The sequence below is a fragment of the Pelophylax lessonae genome (genome assembly GCF_965119305.1).
Source record: "Pelophylax lessonae genome assembly, chromosome: 12".
Classification (NCBI taxonomy): Eukaryota; Metazoa; Chordata; class Amphibia; order Anura; family Ranidae; genus Pelophylax; species Pelophylax lessonae.
The window spans coordinates 107,061,243-107,086,812 of record NC_138779.1 but is presented as its reverse complement, the minus strand read 5'-3'; positions in this window follow the sequence as shown (position 1 = coordinate 107,086,812).

The window sequence follows — 25,570 nt, the reverse complement described above, 5'->3', positions numbered from 1 at the left end:
GTTATTTCCATACACTGCCTTTTATGGGGTGAATGGGTAGGGGTACAGTGTACCCCATACCCATTCACATAGGGAGGGGGTCCGGGATCTGGGGGGCCCCCTTGTTAAAGGGTGCTTCCAGATTCCGATGAGCCCCCTGCCCGCAGACCCCCACAACCACCGGCCAGGGTTGTGGGGATGAAGCCCTTGTCCTCATCAACATGGGGGCAAGGTGCTTTGAGGTGGGGGGTGCAGAGCTCCCCCTGCCCCAAAGCACCAACACCCCCCCATGTTGAGGGCATGTGGCCTGGTGTGGTCCAGGGGGGGTGGGGCCGCTCGCTCGTCCCCTCCCCTTTCCTGGCCTGCCGGGCTGCATGCTCAGATAAGGGTCTGGTATGGATTTTGGGGGGGACCCCACGCCGTTTTTTCGGCATGGGGCTACCCTCAAATTCCATAACAGACCCGAAGGGCCTGGTTTGGAACCTTGGGGGGGGACCCCACGCCGTTTTTTTCACATTTTGGCGTGGAGTTCCCCCTCAAGATTCCCACAGCGCAAGTCACCCCGCAAGTCGGATCCGACTTGCGGTGTTGCGGTGCGACCTCCATTCAAATCAATAGGCTCCCATAGGGAACCATTGATTTTGAATGGAAGAAAAAAAAACGTATAACGTGGCTTAACGCACGTTAAGCAACGTTATAGCAAAGTTATTCAGCTTTTAGCAGCGTCAGGCGTTTTTAACGCTGTAACGCTGGTCCTCAGAACGCGCAGGTGGTGGGTTCTTGTTGCAGCCTAAAAACGCCTAAGCCACTTACAGCTCAAAAACGTCTGAGTGTGCATGAGGCCATAGAATAACATGGAGGGGCGTTTTTAGGCTGCAAAAAGAAAACGCCTGACGCTGCTTACAGCAGCGTTAAAAACGTCCCGTGTGCATGGGGCCTTACAGCTGCTTTTTCCGGCGTCAGAACTAACTTTGACGTACGTTTTTTCTAACGCCCCGTGTGCATGGGGCCTTAAAAAGAAAAAAAAAAAAAACTGTTGAAAAAGGAAAGAAAAAAAAAAAACGGCCCTTTAAACCGGTTGCTAGGCAACGACTTTTGACGTAGCTCCTGTCCTCCAAGACCATAGAGTCGAATGAGGGCCATCTTGCCCTCACTCGACTTCCTGTCTCTGAGGATCCGGGGCCGGATAGTTTTCCCTGCTGCCGGCTGGTCCGGTAAGCTGGGAAAACATCTGGGACGCGGCGGGAGGGGGGGGGGCACCTATTCCCCTGCACCGTAAGGGTAATTACGCTGCGAATCTGCCACTGGGACCACCCTTATCTGAAAGCCGACCGCCCGCCGTTTAAAAAAATACCTGCTGCCATAACCCCAGTATTTAGCTTTTAATGGCCGACGCATATAGTGGTTAGGCGGTCGGTAAGTGGTTGCATGTATATAGCAAACAGGTAACGATGACTGATGGGGTGACAGGTGACGATGACTGATGGGGTGACAGGTGACAATGACTGATGGGGTGACAGGTGACAATGACTGATGGGGTGACAGGTGACGATGATTGATGAGGTGACAGATGACGATGATTGATGAGGTGACAAGTGACGATGATTGATGGGGTGACAGATGACAATCACTGACGGGGTGACAAGTTACGATGATTGATGGGGTGACAAGTGACGATCACTGATGGGGTGACAAGTGACGATGATTGATAGGATGACAGATGACGATGACTGATGGGGTGACAGGTGACGATGACTGATGGGGTGACAGGTGACGGTGATTGATGGGGTGACAGGTGACGGGCGATGGTCACTGATGGGTGACAGGTGACAGGCGATGGTGCACGGCGGTACTGATGGCAGTCTCTGGTGACCAGTGAACTTTAAGCTATGTTCACATGTGAGCGTAGCGATCACGGGCAGAATCACTGTGATTCTGCCCGCGATCCAGAAATCATTGCAAATCGCGGGACGCCTGGGGGTTGCCCCTGATTTGCAATAGCACCCCAAACACTGTGCGATGTTGCTGCGATTTCCGCCTGCCGAATCGCGGTAACATCACGCAAACAACGCATGACGCCCCAAAGAAACTCTTGTACTTTTTTTGGGCATCATGCGATGTTTGCACGATGTTACCGCGATTCGGCAGGTGGAAATGGCGGCAACATCGCACAGCGTTTGGGATGCTATTGCAAATCACGGGCAACGCACAGGCGTCCCGCGATTTGCAATGATTTCCGGATCGTGGGCAGAATCGCTGTGATTCTGCCTGCGATCGCTACGCTCACATGTGAAAGTAGCCTTATGGGTGTCAATTTCTGGGCACTGATGAGGTGACTGTTGGGTGACAGGTGACATTGGGGGGGGGGGGGCTAAGGACTGTGTGGGGACATTTATTGGTGTGATTTTACTTTGTGACAAGGTACACAGAGCAGTAACTCACTATTTCTAGCTCTGCTCTCCTCACACTGGAAACTGTATGAGGGGAGAAGAGCTAGTAACAGTGAGTTACTGCTCTTTGTTTACATTTTGTGATCGGCTGTGAATGGATTCACAGCCGATCACATAGTAAACAGTCACTGTCAGTGACTGTTTACTACTGCCGGTGACAGCTGTGTTCCTACGGAACACAGTGCCACCGACGTGACCGCGCTGCACGCTCCCGATCGCGCATGCGTGGTCATCTTGTGGGCGCCTCCATTGTGATCGGCTGTGTCATTGGAACACAGCCGATCATGTGGGAAACAGCCACGCCCATTAGCTGTTTCCCCCCTGCCGGTGACGGGGGGTGTCCCGGGGACAGCGACAGCGGCAGCGGCAGTGCAGGGCGGCGCGCACGTGATCGCGCGCCTGCCCTGCTTCAAGTGCCGCCGTCATATGACGGCGGCCCAGGATAATGGTCGCACCGCTCCGCCGTCATATGACGGCGGGCGGGCGGCATCTGGTTAAACAGCAGCTGTGTGTAGTGTGTTAGGAGTGGAGTGTGCGGTTTATACATTAATAGATCAGCCAGTGTAGTATATATTTATCAGCTTTTTCAGGAGATAGTGGAGTATATATATTTATCAGTTATTGTAGGCTATATAGCCACCAGTGAAGTATATATATCAGCCAAGTTCAGTGTATATATCCATCAGAGTATATATATATATATCAGCATTGCAGTGTAGTGTAGGGCAGATTCTTAAGTTACACAGTGTACTGCTGTGCTGTGATTGTAGTGGAACCACTGAAGTGTATTGTATACAACACGTCTGTGTCACCCCCAGTGATACCATTTTTTATTTCATTGATATATATATATATATATATATATATATATATATATAATTTTTTTCTTTTCAATTCTTTTTTTTTTTTTTTTAAGCAGCACCAGGTTCTGTTGCTGCAATATTAGCACTGCCCCTTCTTTGTCACAGGTGGTAGTACGTCTTTCTGCCTCAGAAGCGATTTTTTTTTTTTTTGCGCAGCAGCACTAATAATATTAAGGGCATAATTACTGCACCCCTTGTGCATCTCAGGCGCTTTTCCTTCTGCTCCAGACGTGGGTGTTTTTTTGGTGGTGAACCAGCACCAATAATATTAGGGGCATAAATGCTGTACCCCCTTGTACATCTCAGACGCTCTTCCTTCTGCTCCAGACGTGGGTGTTTTTTTTGGTGGTGAACCAGCACCAATAATATTAGGGGCATAATTGCTGTACCCCCCTGTGCATCTCAGGCGCTTTTCTTTCTGCTCCAGACGTGGGTGTTTTTTTTTTTGGTGGTGAACCAGCACCAATAATATTATGGGCATAAGTGCTGTACCCCCTTGTGCATCTCAGGCCCTCTTCCTTCTGCTCCAGACGTGGGCGTTTTTTTTGGTGGTGAACCAGCACCAATAATTTTGGGGGCATAATTGCTGTACCCCCATTGTGCATCTCAGGCGCTTTTCCTTCTGCTCCAGACGTGGGTGTTTTTGTTGTTGGCGCACCAGCACCAATAACATTAAGGGCATAATTGATGTACCCCCTTGTGCATCTCATGCGCTTTTCCTTCTGCTCCGGACGTGGGTGTTTTTGTTGTAGGGGCACCAGCACCAATAATATTAAGGGCATAATAGCTGTAACCCCTTGTGCATCTCAGGCGCACTTCCTTCTGCTCCAGATATGGGTGTTTTTGTTGTTGGCGCACCAGCACCAATAATATTAAGGGCATAATTGCTGTACCCCCTTGTGCATCCCAGGAGCTCTTCCTACTGCACAAGACGTGGCTGTTTTTTTTTTTGGTGGTGAACCAGCACCGAATATATTAGGGGCATAATTGCTGTACCCCCTTGTCCATCTCAAGCCCTCTTCCTTCTGCTCCAGACGTGTTTTTTTTTTTTTTTTGGTGGTGAACCAGCACCAATAATTTTGGGGGCATAATTGCTGTACCCCCTTGTGCTTCTCAGGCGCTTTTCCTTCTGCTCCAGACGTGGGTGTTTTTGTTGTTGGCGCACCAGCACCAATAACATTAAGGACATCATTGCTGTACTCCCTTGTGCATCTCAGGCGCTCTTCCTTCTGCTCCAGACGTGGATGTTTTTTTTGGTGGTGAACCAGCACCAATAATATTAGGGCCATAATTACTGTACCCCCTTGTGCATCTCAGGCGCTCTTCCTTCTGCTCTCTGTGTCCACAGTGAAAAGTGGTGGCCATGGACATGGTGCATCCTCTGCAGGCGGGGCACACTTGTCCTTTTTTTCCGGTGCTGGCTGTGGTATTGAGCCACAACATGCAGAAGAGTTGGTGGAGTGGATAACTAAGCCGTCCTCCTCCTCCTCCTCGTCCTCTGTCACACAGGCTCATACTAGTTTTCCTTGATCCGCAGCTGCCAAAGTGGCCCATTCCACAGGCTCCTTGTCTACAGCTACTCCTTCCGTAGCCTCACCATCATGCATGTCGCCTGAATTATTTGATCATAGTGTCAGTTGCATGATGCTGGAGGATGCGCAGCAACTCTAATACCCTGATGTTGGTTCCCAGATTGAGAAAGGGAATAACGTGAGCCTAGAGAGAGGGGGTGACAATGAGGGACAAGAAACTAGCAGTCATGTTGCCACAGCTGCATCTTTCTGCCAAGTTTGCTCTAGTGATGAGGAGGGAGGGGATGATGAGGTCACTCACTGTACTTGGGTACCTGAGAGAATAGAGGAGGAAAGTGAAGAGGAGGAGGTGGCACAACTCCAATGAGGCAGGATGTGCTCCAGGGGCCGCCTTAAGAGAAGCCACCCTATTGCATCACACCACAGAGCTCCACAGGTGCAGGTCGCTGCTAACTCCCCGCTGACTTCCAAAAGTTCATTGGTGTGGGCTTTTTTCAACACATGCTCTTTGCAACCTCTGTCTGAAGTGGATCAAGCATGGCCAGAACACCAGCTGCTTGGGCACTACATGCTTGACAAGACATATGACGACCTGCCCTGCAGTCCATTGGCAACAGCACCTGAAAGACCAACATCAGAAAAAAAACATACTTCACCTTGCTCCTCATCTGAGATCTCTACCCCTACTATACCTTATGTCTTCTCAAAAACCTGCACTGAGAGGGATGATGGTATAGCAATGAGTGCCACAGATACTTGCACACAATCTGCTAGCAGTACACCGCTTGTTGATTTGACCAGCAGGCAAATTTCGCTACCCCAGTTGCTGAACCGTTAAAAAGAAATACTGTCCCAGCTATCCACATGCTCATTGTCTAAATGCTAGCTTGGCCAAATTGCTAGCACTACAACTGCTGTCTTTTCATCTGGTAGACTATGCCCCCTCTCATAAATTTACAGAATGTGCTGTACCACAGTGGCAGGTTCCAAAAAGACATTTCTTTTCATGTAAGGTCATTCCATCTCTTTACAATCATGTGGAAGGTATTGTTTTGCCCTTCTTGGACAGAGCAGTTAGCAGGAAGGTTCACATTACTGCTAACTCTTGGTCCAGCAGGCATGGGCAGGGACAATATATTTCTTTCACTGGGGAACTCTGCTGGCAGCTGGGAAGGATGCAGAACAGGGTTCAGTGCTGGAGCTTGTTCTGTCCCCACTCCTGCAAAAAGCTGGTGCTGATTCTGCCACATCTGTCTACTCCAACCCCTACTCCTCTTGAGCCTCTATGTCCTCTTCTGCTGAATTGTCCTCTGAACCAGCAGTGCTCCCTAAGTCTTTAAGGGGCTATGCAGATGCCATGCTGTGCTTCAATTGGTCTGTCTAGGGGACAGGAGCCACACGGGGTTAGAGATTCTGTCAGCTCTGCAGGGGCAGGCGGAGAGGTGGTTGACGCCATGGCAGCTTAAGCCAGGAATGGTTGTATGTGACAACGGCACCAACCTTCTTACCGCCCTCCGACATGGACACTTGATACACGTTCAATGCTTGGCACATGTCCTGAATTTGGTGGTGCAGTGTTTCTTGAAAAGGTACCCGGGCTTACAAGATCTTCTGAGGCAGGCCAGAAAAGTCTGTGGCCATTTCCGGTGGTCGTACAAGGCCAGTGCTCAGCTATCTGACATTCAACGGGAATTCAACCTGCCCACCAACCGCTTAATTTGTGGCATGCCCACCAGGTGGAACTCAACATTGGCAATGCTGCAGTGGCTACACATGCAGCAGAGGGCCATCAATGAGTACCTGTGTGGGTATGGCACAAGAACAGGCTCAGGGGAGCTTGGCTTCTTTTTGCCACACCAGTGGCTACTGATAAAGGATGCATGCACTGTCCTGTCACCATTTTAGGAGGCCACAAGGATGGTGAGCAGAGATGAGGCATGCATCAGTGAAACTATTCCTCTAGTCTTCCTGCTGGAGCACACGCTTTGTGGAATCATGGACAGGGCACATGAGGCAGAACAGCGGGAGGAAGAGGAGGACTTCCTTTCCTGACAAGGCCCCCTATATGCAGATGTCATTCCTGTGGGGCGACAAAACACACAGGAGCAAGAGGAGGAAGAGGAGGAGGAGGAGGATTGTGGCAGCCTGGATGTAGAGGATAACATAAAGCAGTCTTCAAGGGATGGTTGTCATTCCCCAGAAACTCCAGGAGTTGTACATGGCTGGGGAGAGGTTTCTCCTGACAATGTCATCCTTAGTGACCCAGAGGACTCAAAATCTCATGCCTCCTCAACCTTACGCTGTATGGGCTCCCTGATTCGGCAAAGCCTACGAAAGGACCAGAGGATTTGTGGTATCAAGGAGAGGGATTATTACTGGTTGGCAACCCTTCTTGATCCACATTACAAGGGTAAAGTTGCAGAGCTAATCCTGCCTTCACAGAGGGAGCAGAGGATGAAACATATTGGGGATTCCTTGAAGAAAAAAAGGAGGAGAGGTGGAGAAGGCGGCCAGCTGACTGATGCCTTTAACCAATTCTTTAGTCCTCAGCGCCCAGGGCTATTAGGTTTAAGCAACCACCAGCAGCGTATCCATCATATGGCGCAGGATTATCTAGGAGTAAGAATAGACTTGGAGAACTTTCCATCTGAGCAACCACTGGGTTACTGGGTCATGAGGCCTGTCCTGCTTCCAGCCTGCTTTCCGAATGGACATTTAGTGCTGCTGGAGGTTTTGTGATGGACAAAAGAGTGTGTCTGTCTACTGACTTTTATTAAAATTAATCTGTCCTGAATCAAGAGCAGCTATCAAGCCTCTGATGCTGATGTAACTGATTTAATTTGCTAGGGGTCCACCATCCCTTGAAGACTGCATATGCTGCCTATCCTATTCCTCAATCTTCATAATGCTAGCTTCCAACAATGTTTTTGGTTTAGGCACTACCAATACCCAAGGCCTAATTTTTCTAAACTTGTATGACAGGTGCATGCAATTTCAATTTCATATCTAATTTTTAACAGCAGGGCCCGTTCCTGCGCTCAGCAAGTGTAACTGCGTTGTTCAGGTACCACCAACAACCAAGGCTAAATTTTTCTGCACCTGTATGACAAGTACATGCGATTTCAAATCTGTATGGAATTTTTAACAGGAGGGCCCGTTCATGCGCCAAGTAAGAGTAACTGCGAGGGGTTGCGTTGTTCAGGCACCACCAACAATCAAGGCCCAATTTTTCTGCACCTGTATGACAAGTACATGTGATTTCACATTTGTATGGAATTCTTAACAGCAGGTCCCGTTCCTGCGCCCAGCAAAAGTAACTGTGAGGGTTTGCGGTGTTCAGGCACCGCCAACAACTAAGGACCAATTTTTCTGCACATATGACAAACAGAAAAAAGGGAGAGAGATATCTGCGCTCAGAATCACAAAGTGACACACAAAAAATGTTGAATGTTTTGACAACAGAGGCAGCCAGCTACATAAGTAGATAAAAAGCAATAATAAAATATAAGCAGTGCCATTGGTATATACATATAAAAACATATGCAAATAAAAAAGTTCATATGTAGATAAAGTCCCAAAGTCCTTGAAAAAAGAAAAGAGGTAGGAGACCAATCCCGATCATCCAATCACCGGTGTACGCAGTAGGAAAAGCATAATATCACCCAATAGTGAGAGCCAAAACTGCTTACCAGAAAGTTTGACCCTCCTGTTACAGAGTGGTCAAACAACGCCTGTAAAAACAGGATGCACTTAGTATGGAAGAGGATCCCTCTCAATTCCTCCAGCCAATGATAGCTCCCAGGCTGTTATATGCAAGGACAGTATGGATGAAAAAGCAAGCCTAAGTCCCTCTGAAACTCCAGCAGGAATGACACCACCTCAGAAGGACAAAAGCAGGCCAATAGTTTAATATGTACAAACAGAGCAATTTTATTGAAAAAGTATTGCACTTACATGAAAGCTGTTTAAAAAGGCATACAGAGTAAAAAATAGTGGTATAGGAGAAGCGTGCTACACATCGGAGTGCCCGGTCCGCCTTACGCGTATCGTCATACACTTGACATCATCAGAGGCGTGGCCGTCAGATGTGAGCACGCATTAAAAACACCCGGCCCGGAAGTGACATGCCCGGAAGTAGTCAACTCCTGCGCTCCACCTAGCCCAGAACAGCAGCCAAACAAACCGGAAGTGGCAGTCACTTAAGCCCGCACACTCATACGATTTGCTAGAGCCGGAAATGAGCCAGAGAGAGCGCTAATGGGGCCACAAAAAGATAAAGAACATAACATGTTCTACAAAGTAACATAAATAAAGTTAATTACTATGCACAAAAACAATGTCCTGTGCTCAAACCGACTCAGAAAAAACAACCAGGCAAACCAGAGATGGCAGTCAATTAAGCCTACACATTAATCCAATATACCTGAGCCGGACATGAGCCAGAAAAACCTAATTGAGACCACAAAGCAATAAAAAAGAACATAGTTATAATATACCAAAAAATTCTTAATTTCTTAATTTATAACATACATGTAATAAATGGCAGTCCTCAAAAGCATAAAATCAAAATAAATCAAAATAAATAGCATACAACGAATTCAAAATGAGTACAATAATAAAAAAAAAAGGGAATATGAACATGGCCTGCCACAATAAATCAACTATTGTTAATGTAACAATTTACATCCCACTCTATATTCATACCCCGCGGAGAGTAAAGCCCCGTACACACGTACCGATTGCCGGCCGTAAATATTCGGCCGATTGTCGGCTTGTTAGTATGATGCTTCCGACAACCGACAGCGACTTTTCAGCCGAACAGAATCGGGTGTGCAGACTTTAAAATTTTTGTTGGCCGTCACCAGAACGGGCTGATTGTTCGCCAGTCAGTACAGAATTCGGCCGACAAAAAGCAGATTAGCAAGACTGGGCATGCTCAGAAAAGAAAAAACACACGGAAAGTTAACCATCACATGACTTTACTTCTGCAGTCAGCTGTTGTTCGCCGACAAAATTCGTGTGCAGTCTTTAGCACTTTTCAACCGACAGGACAGCACCGGACAAAAGACGGCCAATCGTTCGGCCGACATTCGGTACGTGTGTACGGGGCTTTAGTCTTCATGTCATATATCCAGTGGGTTTCTAGTTTTGAAATTTCCCACCGGACCTGACTACCTCTCCAGTGAGGGGTGAATTTGTCAATGCCCCAAACCTTAGTGCCAGCAGGGTTCTTATCATGATACCTAGCGTAATGCTTGGACACGCTGTGGTTAGGAAAACCTTTTCTAATATTCCCAAAGTGTTCATTCACTCTCACAGTCAAAGTCCTGATAGTGCGGCCTATATATTGTAGATCGCATGGACATTGAAGGAGGTAAACCACATTAGTAGAAAAACAACTGATAAAAGGCTTTATTGCATAATCCTTGGAGGTGGCCGTGGAACGGACCTCACAGGTTCTCCTGCCAGGCAATGCATTTACCTGGCAAACCACACACCTCCTACAGGGAAAAAAAAGGGTAAGGTTATGAAGGTTATGAAAAAAAGACACACGATTAGGCCTGTCCAAAACATTCAGAGCGATGTGTAAATGCAGGGGTTGAACACCTCTAAAGACCACTGGAGGAGCCTCAGGCAATCAGGGGCCCAGCACCCTATCATTCCTGAGAACTCCCCAATGTTTCTTAAATATACGTTTCACATCCTGGTATTGTTTGGAATAGGTGGTAATAAAGGAGAAACTAAAGCGGTCAGGATCAATGGGGACTCTGGGTCTTACTCTCAATGGTAAGGCGGACCGGGCACTCCGATGTGTAGCACGATTCTCCTATACCGCGGTTTTTTACTCTGTATGCCTTTTTAAACAGCTTTCATGTCAGTGCAATACTTTTTCAATAAAATTGCTCTGTTTGTACATATTATGCTATTGGCCTGCTTTTGTCCTTCTCAGGTGGTGTCATTCATGCTGGAGTTTCAGAGGGACTTAGGCTTGCTTTTTCATCCATACTGTCCTTGCATATAAGAGCCTGGGAGCTATCATTGGCTGGAGGAATTGAGAGGGATCCTCTTCAATACTAAGTGCATCCTGTTTTTACTGGCGTTGTTTGACCGCTCTGTAACAGGAGGGTCAAACTTTCTGGTAAGCAGTTTTGGCTGTCACTATTGGGTGATATTATGATTTTCCTATTGCGTACACCGGTGATTGGATGATCAGGATTGGTCTCCTCCCTCTTTTCTTTTTTCAAGGACTTTGGGACTTTATCTACATATAAACATTTTTATTTGCATATATTTTAATATGTATATACCATTGGCGCTGCTTTTATTTTATTATTACCTGTATGACAAGTACATACGATTTCACATTTGTATGGAATTTTTAACAGCAGGGCCCGTTCCTGCGCCCAGCAAGAGTAACTGTGAGGACTTGCGGTGTTAAGGCACCACCAACAACCAAGGTTCAATTTTTCTGCACCTGTATGACAAGTACATGCAATTTCAAACTTGTATGGAATTTTTAACAGCAGGGCTTGTTCTGGCACCCTGCGCATTTTTTTTTTTTTTTTTTACAATTTTGGCGTACCAGATCCAAATCCATACCAGACCGGTAGGGACTGGGGGGGACCCCGCGCCATTTTTTTTTTATTTTATTTTAATCTGTATTGCGGGGAGCTAACAATACATTACAGCCGAAAGCAAGTTTAAATGACATTTTTTCCTTTTGAAATGTCAGTATTGCTGTAGCAAGATCTATACATCGTACAAACGCGCCACTTTGCAGGCACATTAAAGGGACCCCCCCAGGCACGATATTTAAAGGAATTTTTCATTTTTATTGTTTATATGTTTAAGCATCATTAAAATCACTGCTCCTTTAAAAACAATAGTTTTTAAAAACAATTTTTGCATTGGTACATGTCCCCCACGTCAGTACTTGAACCCCATACACTTTTTGGGCAATAACTTACATTTAAGCCTTTAAAGTTGAAGTTTTGATTTTTGACGTTGGAGTCCCATAGACTTCAATGGAGTTCGATTGTTCGAACAAACTTTCCTCCATTTGTGGAGTTCTGGTGCAAATCTGGTGTTTGGCCCATCACTAATCAGCACCATCAAACAAGTTTTATTTGATTAATGTCTGCTAGTTCTGGAAGTTTTAAGGGGATATGGAGGCTGGTGTCTTAACGGCAGTTGACATAGGAGTTTGACATGCATCAATCTTTAACAAACAGGGCTGTAGTGGATAAAGACAAGAATACCCTTCTGAGATTTTCTGTTGCATCTTCTAAATGCTAAGTCAAAAAGCTACAGAAAAAACATCTTAACCCTTAGGTATGGGTGGCCAACTGTATTCCTAACATATTAGAGCTAGAGTTCTAAGTCTGTGAGGTAAAAAGTTGGCCAGTGACACCAGTTTGGCAACAGACCAAATGTGGGGACACAAACCTCAGTGAGGTGTCTCCCTAAATATTTAGAGCTTTAAAAACTGTGACAAAGAAGTTTGAAGAGCAGTGTGCCCCACCAATGAAAAATACAGAACTCAAGCACAGTTCACTAAATAACCTAGACTTTCTCTCCTAATAAATCAGTTGTCCCTGTCCTTTACCATTTCCAAAACACTGTCACTATGGCCTTCCCTCCTATAATTAATGGCTGGTTAACAGTTGTGAAAGAGTGCACAGGACATTAAAAATTCAACGATTTCATTTCAAATTATTATTATTTTCATTTGATTCTGGAAGTAGGGTCAAATTTGTGTTCAGCCTGTATTCAAATCTCAAAACAAGTAAATACTAATCTGTGATACCTGGTGACCTTAATGTTCCACCTCTAAACATAATAATCACTTATACAAAGGCAAAATGAAACAAACCACAATTATTTCTAAAATTAAATTCTCATTTACTGTAAATAAAACTGAAATATTTACAAACCAGTGTCATTTTTATTATGAACGAGTCAGAGCGAGTGTAAAAAAAAAAGTTTTCAGTATGTTATGTTCAGTTCATGAAAATCAAAAGAGAGTTTTAATAACCCGCTTCCTTTCTCTCCCGTCTCATTAATAAACTTCTTGAACCAGTGCATCAACTTTGGCAAGTGTTTTTGAATACTTTTAAGAAAATGTTTTCCGGAGTTTGCAGCATGATGAATCATAATGATGTTATATTTCCTCTGAATTCCCCTGTTGGGCTAGTACTGGAATTGGAAATATATTGTGATGGCTATCTTATGATTATTCACACATAGCTACCTATAATGAGATACATCAGTTTCATTTAGAAAATTGTTTAGAATTATATATAAGAACTACAATTTATTGTGCTGATGTTGGTAAATAATATTCAAATAAACTTAAGTCCTATATGCTCCCTGATGGTGTTTCTAAATCAGTATATTAATAATAAATAAATATACAGTATATATAAATAAATATACAGTATATATATATATATATATATATGTACAGTATCTCACAAAAGTGAGTACACCCCTCACATATTTGTAAATATTTTATTATATCTTTTCATGTGACAACACTGAAGAAATGACACTTTGCTACAATGTAAAGTAGTGAGTATACAGCTTGTATAACAGTGTAAATTTGCTGTCCCCTCAAAATAACTCAACAGACAGCCATTAATGTCTAAACTGCTATCAACAAAAGTGAGTACACCCCTAAGTTAAAATGTCCAAATTGGGCCCAATTAGCCATTTTCCCTCCCCAATGTCATGTGACTCATTAGTGTTACAAGGTATCAGGTGTGAATTGGGAGCAGGTGTGTTGAATTTGGTGTTATCGCTCTCAATTTCTCATACTGGTCACTGGAAGTTCAGCATGGCACCTCATGGCAAAGAACCCTCTGAAGATCTGAAAAAAAGAATTAATGCTCTACATGAAGATGGCCTAGGCTATAAGAAGATTGCCAAGACCCTGAAACTGAGTTGCAGCACGGTGACCAAGACCATACAGCGGTTTAACAGGACAGGTTCCACTCAGAACAGGCCTCGCCATGGTCGACCAAAGAAGTTGAGTGCATGTGCTCAGCATCATATCCAGGGTTGTCTTTGGGAAATAGACATATGAGTGCTGCCAGCATTGCTACAGAGGTTGAAGGGGTGTGGGGTCAGCCTGTCAGTACTCAGACCATACAACGCACGCTGCATCAAATTGGTCTGCATGGCTGTAGTCCCAGAATGAAGACTCATCTAAAGATGATGCACAAGAAAGCTAAACAGTTATCTGAAGACAAGCAGACTAAGGACATGGATTACTAGAACCATGTCCTGTGGTCTGATGAGACCAAGATAAACGTATTTGGTTCAGATGGTGTCAAGCACGTGTGGTGGCAACCAGGTGAGGAGTACAAAGACAAGTGTGTATTGCCTACAGTCAAGCATGGTGATAAGGGTGTCATGGTCTGGGCCTGCATGAGGAATCATGAATGTCAACATGTACTGTGACATACTGAAGCAGAGCATGATCCCCTCCCTTCCCAGACTGGGCCCCAGGGCAGTATTCCAACATAACAACCCCAAACACACCTCCAAGATAACCACTGCCTTGCTAAAGAAGCTGAGGGAAAAGGTGATGGACTGGCCAAGCATGTCTCCAGACCTAAACCCTATTGAGCATCTGTGGGACATACTCAAAGGGAAGGTGGAGGAGCGCAAGGTCTCTAACATCCACCAGCTCCGTGATGTCGTCATGGAGGAGTGGAAGAGGACTCCAGTGGCAACCTGTGAAGCTCTGGTGAACTCAATGCCCAAAAGGGTTAAGGCAGTGCTGGAAAATAATGGTGGCCACACAAAATATTGACACTGTGGGCCCAATTTGGACATTGTCACCTAGGGGTGTACTCACTTTTGTTGCCAACAGTTTAGACATTAATGACTGTGTGTTGAGTTATTTTAAGGGGACAGGAAATTTACACTGTTATACAAGCTGTACACTCACTACTTTACATTGTAGCAAAGTGTCATTTCTTCTGTGTTGTCACATGAAAAGATATAATAAAATATTTACAAAAATGTGAGGTGTGTACTCACTTTTGTGAGATACTGTGTATGTATGTATATATATATATATATGTATATATATATATATATATATATATATATATATATATATATATATATATATATATACACACACACACACACTTTATTACCAAAAGTATTGGGACGCCTGCCTTTGCATGCACATGAACTTTAATGGCAAGACTGGGGTCTTAAGCTGGATACACACTATACTACGTTTGTCGGTAGATTTCCTTTAGATTTACCTTTTCTATGTAGTGCAAGGGCCTGACTGATTGCATACAAATTGAAAGTGTTTAGGTCTGACCTCATATTATATGGTTTTGGTAAGTCTAAAGGAAAAAAATCGAAAGAAAATTGTATAGTGTGTATCCAGCTTTAGTCCGTAGGGTTCACTATGGAGTTGGCCCACCCTTTGCAGCTATAACAGCTTCAACTCTTCTGGGAAGGCCCTCCACAATGTTTATGAGTGTGTCTATGGGAATGTTTGACCATTCTTTGAGAAGGGCATTTGTGAGGTCAGGCACTGATGTTGGATGAGAAGGCATGGTGCTTTTATTCATCCCAAAGGACTCTGTGCAGGCCAGTCAAGTTCCTTTACCCCAAACTCGCTCATTCCAGTCTTTATTGACCTTGCTTTGTGCACTGGTGTACAATCATGTTGAAAAAGGAAGGGGCCATCCCCAAACTGTTGCCACAAAGTTGGGAGGATGAAATTGTTCAAAATGTCTTGTTACGCTGACACGCTCACCATGATCCCCCCTTCACCAAATGATTTGCACCAGTGCATAAAGCAAGGTTCATAAAGCCATGAATGAACAAGCTTGGGGTAGAGGAACTTGACTGGCCTTGAGAGTCCTGACCTCAACCCACTAGAACACCTGTGGGATGATTTAGAATGGAGACTGTGAGCCAGGCCTTCTCATCCAACATCAGTGCCTCACCTCACAAATGCGCTTCTGGAAAAATGGTCAAACATTCCCATAGACACTCCTAAACTTTGTGGACAGTCTTCCCAGAAGAGTTGAAGCTGTTATAGCTGCATAGGGTGGACCAACTCAATATTGAACCCTACAAACTACGATTGGGATGCCATTAAATTTCATGTGCGTGTAAAAGCAGGTGTCCCAATACTTTTCGTAATAAAGTGTATACATTTACACAAAGAGAGAGATAGAGATTTTTTTTTTTTTTTGATGAATCAATGTGGTGTTGGATCATATAATTAATATATATATATATATATATATATATACAGTTGTGCTCATAAGTTTACATACCCTGGCAGAATTTATGATTTCATGGCCATTTTTCAGAGAATATGAATGGTAACACAAGACTTTTCTTTCACTCATAGTTAGTGTTTGGCTGAAGCCATTTATTATCAATCAACTGTGTTTACTCTTTTTAAATCATAATGACAATAGAAACTACCAAAAATGACCCTGATCAAAAGTTTACATACCCCAGTTCTTAATACCGTGTATTGCCCCCTTTAACATTGACAGCTTGAAGTCTTTTGTGGTATTTGTGGATGAGGCTTTTTATCTTCTCAGATGGTAAAGCTGCCCATTCTTCCTGGCAAAAAGCCCTCCAGTTCCTGTAAATTCTTGGACTGTCTTGCATGAACTGTACGCAGGGCCGCTGATAGAAATCATGGGGCCCCCTACAGCCTACCTGACAGGGCCCCCTTTAGCCCAAGCCTCAACCCCCCCTGGCCCCTCCCCAGACCCGCCCTGAAACAATAATTGCATGTAAAAATCAGACAGGCTGGTTGTACCCGAGTCGATCTATCACTTGAGTACAATCAGCCATTTTCCAGGCTGACCTGATCTGACCCCCCATTCACTACAAAAGAGCGATGGATCTAAACTGACTTTTTACAACCGCCTACCTCCAATCCGATCTGCTAAGCAAAACAGAAAGGGATCTGTTCCCCTCTGTTTAGTGCAGGGGTGGGGAACCTTTTTTCTGCCAAGGGCCATTTGGATTTTTGTAACATCATTTGAGGGCCGTACGAAATAATCAACTTAAAAATTAGCCTGTTATATTTGACCACAGCGTGCCCCCTTTCAATGCAGAGTGACCACAGCGTGCCCCCTTTCAATGCAGAGTGACCACAGCGTGCCCCCTTTCAATGCAGAGTGACCACAGCGTGCCCCCTTTCAATGCAGAGTGACCACAGCGTGCCCCCTTTCAATGCAGAGTGACCACAGCGTGCCCCCTTTCAATGCAAAGAGACCACAGCGTGCCCCCTTACAATGCAGAGTGACCAGCGTGCCCCCTTACAATGCAGAGTGACCAGCGTGCCCCCTTACAATGCAGAGTGACCAGCGTGCCCCCTTACAATGCAGCATGAACAGCGTGCCCCCTTAAAATGCAGAGTGAACAGTGTGCCAAGCCCCCCAGACCAGTGCACTTGACTTACCTGTTGTCACACTGATGTCACACAAATGTCACACAAATGGGCGGGCTCGAGGTGCACTGCTCTTCGCCACGGGTCCACCCTTTTTGGAGACTCAGTGTCAGGACGGAGCCATCGGCTCCTTCTGACACAGCGGCACGGGGAGGTGGGGCGGACGTCACGATCGTGTGGTTCCCCACCCCTGGTTTAGTGGATCTGATTGGAGGGAAGTCAGATGTAAACAGACAGTTGGTTTGTTTACACCAGATGCCCTTTGAGCAGAGTGGGCTTTGTCCTGGGCTGATGACCTGTCATCTGCCCACTATGCTCAGCAGGGGGATCAGTGGACAGATCCCCCACTGAAAGCGGAGTTCCACCCTGGATTTTTTTTTTTTTTTTAATTCCCCCCGGGACAGTCAGGGCTAGTTCATTCCACAATGGCTAGCCTCTGATCTGTCCCGGGTTGCACTTACCTGTTAGGACAAATACTTACCTTGAAAACGTCTTGTCCGGCGCTGCCATCTCAGATGTGGGCAGCTTGAAGCCGGCGAGATCCCCTTCGGCGTCTTCTTCCGCCTTCTTCGTTCCCACGATGCACTGCGCCGGCCCCGCCGTCACTTCCGGTGCATGCCCAGAAGCTGTTTAGAAGGGGATGACGCGCGCGACCCGGAACTGACGTCGGGGCCGGTGCAGGCACAATGATTCCTGGGAGCGATGACGTTCAGCTCCCAGGAATCATTGCAAAGCCAGGAAGTGACGACGGGCCGCGGCCGAGGAAGGAGGAAGAAGGAAGTAAGGTAAGTATATTTTCTTCGCTACGAGGTAAGTAAAAAAAAAGAAAAATATGCGATTTATCCATTTCTTTTTCAGGTGACCCGGAGCGAGAAGATGGAGGTAAGTATAAATTTAGGGTGGAACTCCACTTGAACAAGCAGATTCTGCCCTAAGAAGCCTTAATAACAGCAACACAGGCATTTTAAAATCATCAGGATTATGATAACACACAGGCAGGTGCAGGTGCTCTATCATGGCTGGCTCTGTCAGTGTTTTACATGACATGGCTGTTGGTGGCTGACCTTGTTAACTTATGAGTTATGACCAATAAGTTAACAAAATCAGCACCCAACAGCCATGTCATGTAAAACACTGTGACAGAGCATGATAGAGCACCTGCCTGTGTGTTATAGATAGTGACATAGTAATGTACATTACAATCACTGCTATATATAAAGATATAAATATATTACCCACCCCCAGGCACCCCTGTGCTGAAGCAGCCACTATGAATTCTAGCTTCCCTCTCCTCCTGGACACTGTCACATGACTGATGCCACCGCCCACCTCACAGCCTCTCACTCCCTTATCTCTCTCAAGCCGACTACTGAGTGGGGAGAGGAGCAGAGGGATATCACTCTGCCAGTGAAGGAAACAGACAGCAGCAGGCAGCCGAACTTTAAGCAGAGCAGGAGCTGAATACACTGGGCATGCGCCCGAAAATGAAAAAAAAGTCCCTCCACTCCCACCAACATACATTAACAAAGAGAGGCTCAGAAGATAGTAATAATACACCACCATAAGCTAGAAGGAGCAGCTGAGCGGGGGTATAATTTAGAAAGACCTTTTTTTTTTTTTGCACTGATCATCTGCAAAGCTGCCCGGGCCCCCCCTGCTGAGCCGAGGACGCCGGGCCCGGTACAACAGGGCTGGTTGTACTGGCCTATCAGCGGCCCTGACTGTACGTTTAAGATCTCCCCAGAGTGGTTTAATGATATTGAGGTCAGGAGACTGAGATGGCCACTCCAGAACATAGTTACATAGTTAGTGAGGCTGAAAAAAGACACAAGTCCATCCAGTTCAACCTATGTGTGTGTGTTTGCTTTTAACCGTACATTGTATACCCCTGTATGTTGTGGTCTTTAAGGTGTCCATCCAATAGTTTTTTGAAACTATCAATGCTCCCCGCTGATACGACTGCTTGCGGAAGAGAATTCCACATCCTTACCGCTCTTACAGTGAAGAACCCCTTACGCACTTTAAGGTTAAACCGCCTTTCCTCTAGTTTTAGTGAGTGGCCACGTGTCTTATTGTATTCCCTTACTCTAAATAGTTTGTTCCTTATGCTCGGGTCGCCAGTACAGTATTTGTACATTGATATCATATCCCCCCTCCAGCGTCTCTTCTCCAGAGAGAACCTTCACTTTATTCTGCTGTAGCCAATGACAGGTCGACTTGACCTTGTGTTTAGGATCATTGTAATTTTGGAATGTCCAAATACGTCCCATGCGCAGTTTCTGGGCTGATGAATGCACATTTCCCTCCAGTATTTTTTTTATAACATACTACATTCATCTTGCCATCAATTCTGACCAAATTTCCTGTGCCTTTGTAGCTCACACATCCCCAAAACATCAGCGATCCACCTCCGTGTTTCACAGTAGGAATGGTGTACCTTTCATCATAGGCCTTGTCGACTCCTCTCCAAGTGTAGCGTTTATGGTTGTGGCCTCATCACTACAACCACGTGGTTTGGTTTCAACAGAACTCCTCATTCCCTAGTTTTCCACTTCTTGATTAGAGTTTGAACACTGCTGATTGGCATTCTCAATTCCTTGGGTATCTTTTTATATCCCTTTCCTATTTTTATACAGTTCAACTACCTTTTCCCATAGATCCTTTGACAATTCTTTTTCTTTCCCCATGACTCAGAATCCAAAAGCGTCAGTGCAGCACTGGATGAAAGATGCAATGGTCTGTCAGGAGTCCAGAAACTCATTGATCTTTTATACACACACACACTAATTACAAGCAAACCGATCACAGGTGAGGATGGTTACCTTTAATAGCCATTCAAACCCCTTTGTGTCATCTTGTGTGCATTTTATCAGGCCAAAATCACCAGGGTATGTAAACTTTTGATCAGGGTAATTTGGGTAGTTTCTGTTTTCATTATGATTTAACCTCCCTGGAGGTATTCCCGAGTGTGGCTCGGGGTTAAATTTCATTTGGGTAGTTTCTGTTTTCATTATGATTTAACCTCCCTGGAGGTATTCCCGAGTGTGGCTCGGGGTTAAATTTCAGTACCAAAAGCGGTAACCCCCGAGCCACACTCGGGATTACCCCGCAATGTTACTCACCTTCCCTGCGCTCCCCCGCCGTCCTCACAGTCTCTCCCGCTCTGTGCACGGCCGATTGCCGGCACTTGCCCTCTGGTTCCCTTCCCTGCGAGCGTTGCGACGCAGGGGGTGGAACCGGCGGCAAATTCAAAAGTGTAAATACACAAATTACATGATACAAAGCTGTGATCCTAATGGATTACAATGTATCATACCACAGGATTGCACTTGGTGCCTTTTCCAGTGCACTGCCTGTGCTTTTCCAGTGCTTTGTGCCTGGAAAATTTTGAATGACCATGGCGTCCAAAAAGCGTTCTTTTTGCGCAAAAGTGCTTTTAGACAAACTGGAAAACAGTAACAGTGAAATGGAGTTACTTGAAGAACTGAGCAACAGCGATTTGTGGGAAAATTCGTCACCAGGTCAGGAAAGTGACGACAGCGATGATTCTGTTGTCTCTTTCTGGCACATAGCTTGTGGAATTTGGGAAGTATATCAAATGCCTATATACTTCTGCTAATAGGTGTCCCTCATTCCCATCTTAAAAAGTTGAAAGGTATATATAATTTAATAACATTATGAAAAAAAAAAATATCAGAATTAACTGAAAAACTGAATTAAGCAATGAAGAAAAATATGCTCACCCAATTAATCCCCAGGTCACAAAAAATATGTTAGCTGCTCTGGATGAGGACAATTGTGTTAAAATAGACCTCCTTTGGTATTAAAAACAATAGGGTTGTTATAAGTTAATTGCGTCTCTCGTTATCCTTCCTGAGTCTCACTGATCTCTCCCCCCTCGTGGGTCAGAAACCTGTGCTGCCATTAAAAAAAGTCACCATTGGACTGGAAGAGAATAACTCGGAAGAAGCCGGCCACGATGACATTTGCACCTGATCTCATGCATGCCTTGTACAAGATCAGGCTACGTTTAGCATTGAATCCCTGGACGTAGTCATAATGATGAAACACGTCGGGATGTGGCTGAACGGCAACTGGAAGTGACGCAACACGTAGTATCGGAAGTGACGTTCCGGCGAAGGAAACATTGGTCAGGTGAGACATTGCTTACAATGCTTGATATGCCAGTTCATTACCGCTTTGTTACATGCGAGTATTAATTGTGTTAAATGTAAGTGCAATATTTGCACTTGGTTTTAACTTTATTTTAAATACATTTATGTTAAATGATATTGCACTATTGGAGTTTTCCTTTGTTTCACATACATAGAATATCTGTGAGTCACCATTGAAGACTGGAGATTGGTGTTGACTGGTATTTAACCCTGAGGGGTACATTTCTAATTTGCCGAGCATGAGAATGTGAGTCAATATCTTTTGGTGAGTTTATACCCTAAGTGGTGGCACACTTTTCACGTGGTGTGGTGTGAAGATTTCAAGCAACATCATTGACTCATCATGGATTCCACAATTGAACACATTTATGTATTAACTTTAGGACTGTATTTACATTGGACTCTATTCACTTGTTCACTGGGTGATAATTTATCATCATAAGTTTTTTGCACGTGTTTATCAGTTTGTTATAGCAACACTATTTATCGTATATAGACTGCTTAAGACGGTTAAAGGAACACTTTGAAAACACATCAGATCTCAATGGGGAAAAATATCATGCTGGATATCTATACTGATATGGACTCGGTAATGTGTTAGGAATAAAAGTATGTTACATCGTTTGATGGAAATGAAAATGATCAACCTACAGAGGGCTGAGCTCAAAGACACCCCCAAAAATCAAAGTGAAAAACATAATTCAGCAGGCTAGTCCATTTTGCTGAAATTTCATTGCAGCAACTCAAAATGGTGCTCAGTAGTTTGTATTGCCCCCACATGCTTGTATGCATGCCTGACAATGCCAGGGCATGCTCCTAATGAGATGACGGATGATGTCCTGGGGTATTTCCTCCCAGATCTGGACCACGTAATCACTATGCTCCTGAAAAGACTGAGAAGCAGCCTGGCGGGATCGGATGGACCAAAACGTAATGTCCCAGAGATGTTCTATTGGATTTAGATCAGGCGAGCATGGAGCCATTCAATGGAATCAATTCCTTCATTCTCAAGGAACTGGCTGCATGTTCTCGCCTCATGAGGCCGGGCATTGTCCTGCACCAGGAGAACCCAGGACCCACTGCACCAGCGTAGGGTTTGACAATGGGTCCAAGGATTTCATTCCGATTCCTAATAACAGTCAGGGTGCCATTGTCTAGCCTGTAGAGGTCTGTGCGTCCCTCCATGGATATGCCTCCCCAGACCATCACTGACCCACCACCAAATTGGTCATGCTGAACGATGTTACAGGCAGCATAATGTTCTCTACGGCTTCTCCAGACCCTTTCACGTTTGTCACATGTGCTCAGGGTGAACCTACTCTCCTCTGTGAAAAGCACCTGCCAATTCTGGTGTTCAATGGCAAATGCCAATCAAGCTCCACGGTGCCAGGCAGTGAGCACAGGGCCCATTAGAGGATGTCGGGCCCTCAGGCCACCCTCCATGAAGACTGTTTCTGATTGTTTGGTCAGAGACATTCACACCAGTGGCCTGCTCGAGGTAATTTTATAGGGCTTTGGAAGTGCTCATCCTGTTCCTCCTTGCACAAAGGAGCAGATACTGGTCCGGCTGATGGGTTAAGGAACTTCTATTGTCTGTCGAGCTCTCCTAGAATACCTGCCTGTCTCCTGAAATATCCTCCATGCTCTTGAGACTGTGCTGGGAAACACAGCAAACCTTCTGGCAATGGCACATATTGATGTTCCATACTGGAGAAGTTGGACTGCCTGTGTAACCTCTATAGAGCCCAGGTATAGCCTCATGCTACCAGTAGCGACACTGTCCCTAGCCAAATGCAAAACTAGTGAAAAACAATCAGAAAAAAATGAGTAGGGAAAACAAAAATGTCAGTGGCCTTCACCTGTAAAACCCTTCCTGTTTTGGGAGTTGTCTCATTGTTGCCCATCTAGTGCACCTGTTGTTAATTTAATTAACACCAAAGCAGCTGAAACTGATTAACAACCCCCTCCGCTACTTAACCACTTGCCGACTGCCTAACGCCGATCTACGTCGGCAGTCAGCCCCTCACAGGCAAAGTGACATAGGGCTACGTCACTAGCTTGTGAGGGTCTAGGGAGCGAGTGCGCGCCCCCGGAGGCGCGCTCCCGCGTGGTCACGGACCCCCCCGCGCTTGTGACCAGCGGACCCGATGTCCGCCGGTCACTCGGCGATCGCCGGGGGAGAGGGAGAATGTCAGGCAGCTTGTGTAAACAAGCCACCTGTCATTCTCCTCGCTGTAAAGACACTGATCAAACGGATCTAGTATGTAGATCCGTTGATCAGTGTCCTTACAGCTCAAGCCACAGCCAATCACAGTAGAAAGCACGCCCCTAGGGATACACACAGCCCCTCCCTCCCAAATAAAGTTAACCCCTTCACAACCAGTGTATTTTTACAGTAACAGTGCATATGTATAGCACTGATTACTGTAGAAATGTCACTGGTAACCCCAAAAGTGTCACAAATGTCAGTCAAGGGTCCGATCTGTCCGCCCCAATGTCGCAGTACCGCAAAAAAAATCGCAGATCGCCGCCATTACGCGTTAAAAAAAAAAACAACAAAAATGACAAAAATCTTTCCCTTTGTTAGTAAACGCGATAACTTTTGCGCAAACCAATCAAAATACGCTTTTTGCGATTTTTTTTTACCAAACATATGTAGCATAAAACAAATTGGCCGAAAATTTTAAAAAATTTTGATTTTTACTTTTTTTTTTTGGGGGAATTTCATATAAAAAAATGTGAAAAATATTGTTATTTTTGCAAAATTGATGCTCTTTTTTTGTTTATAGCGCGTGATCAAAAAATCACACAGGTGATCAAATACCACCAAAAGAAAGCTCTGTTTGTGGGAAAAAAAGGACGTCAAATTCGTTTAGGTACAGCGTCGCACGACCGCGCAATTGTCCGTTAAAGTCACGCAGTGCCGAATCGCAAAATACCCCCTGGTCAGGAAGGGGGTAAAATCTTCCGGGGCTTAAGTGGTTAACTGACCAGATAAATATCCCTGGAGTTTAATTGACTTGATGCTATACTCTGGTTAAAAAGTGTTCCTTTAATTTTTTTGAGCAGTGTATATTTATTCTTTGGTAGATGTGTTATCATTTTTGTTTATTTAACCGCTTGCCGACCGCCGCAAGTAGATTTACTGCGGCGGTCAGCCCCTGCCAGGCAGAGTGACGTTAATTAACGTCACTAGCCTGGGAGGGTCTGGGGAGCGAGCGCGCGCCCACAGAGGCGGGCTCCCGCTCCCGCGCGGTCACGGACCCCCCCGCGCGTGTGACCAGTGGACCCGATGTCCGCCGGTCACTCGCCGATCGTCGGGGGAGAGGGAGAATGTCAGGCAGCTTGTGTAGACAAGCCACCTGTCATTCTCCTCGCTGTAAAGACACTGATCACACGGATCTAGTATGTAGATCCGTTGATCAGTGTCCTTACAGCTCAAGCCACAGCCAATCACAGTAGAAAGCACGCCCCTAGGGACACACACAGCCCCTCCCTCCCAAATAAAGTTAACCCCTTCACTACCAGTGTATTTTTAGAGTAACAGTGCATATGTGTAGCACTGATTACTGTAGAAATGTCACTGGTAACCCCAAAAGTGTCAAAAATGTCAGTCAAGGGTCCGATCTGTCTGCCGCAATGTCGCAGTACCGCAAAAAAAATCGCAGATCGCCGCCATTACGCGTTAAAAAAAAAACAACAAAAATGACAAAAATCTTTCCCTTTGTTAGTAAACGCGATAACTTTTGCGCAAACCAATAAAAATACGCTTTTTGCGATTTTTTTTACCAAATATAGGTAGGATAAAACAAATTGGCCGAAAATGTTAAAAAAATTTGATTTTTACATTTTTTTTGGGGAATTTCATATAAAAAAATGTGAAAAATATTGCTATTTTTGCAAAATTGTCGCTCTTTTTTTGTTTATAGCGCGTGATCAAAAAATCGCACAGGTGATCAAATACCATCAAAAGAAAGCTCTGTTTGTGGGAAAAAAAGGATGTCAAATTTGTTTAGGTACAGCGTCGCACGACCGCGCAATTGTCCGTTAAAGTCACGCAGTGCCGAATCGCAAAATACCCCCTGGTCTTTTAGCAGGAAAATCCTCCGGGGCTTAA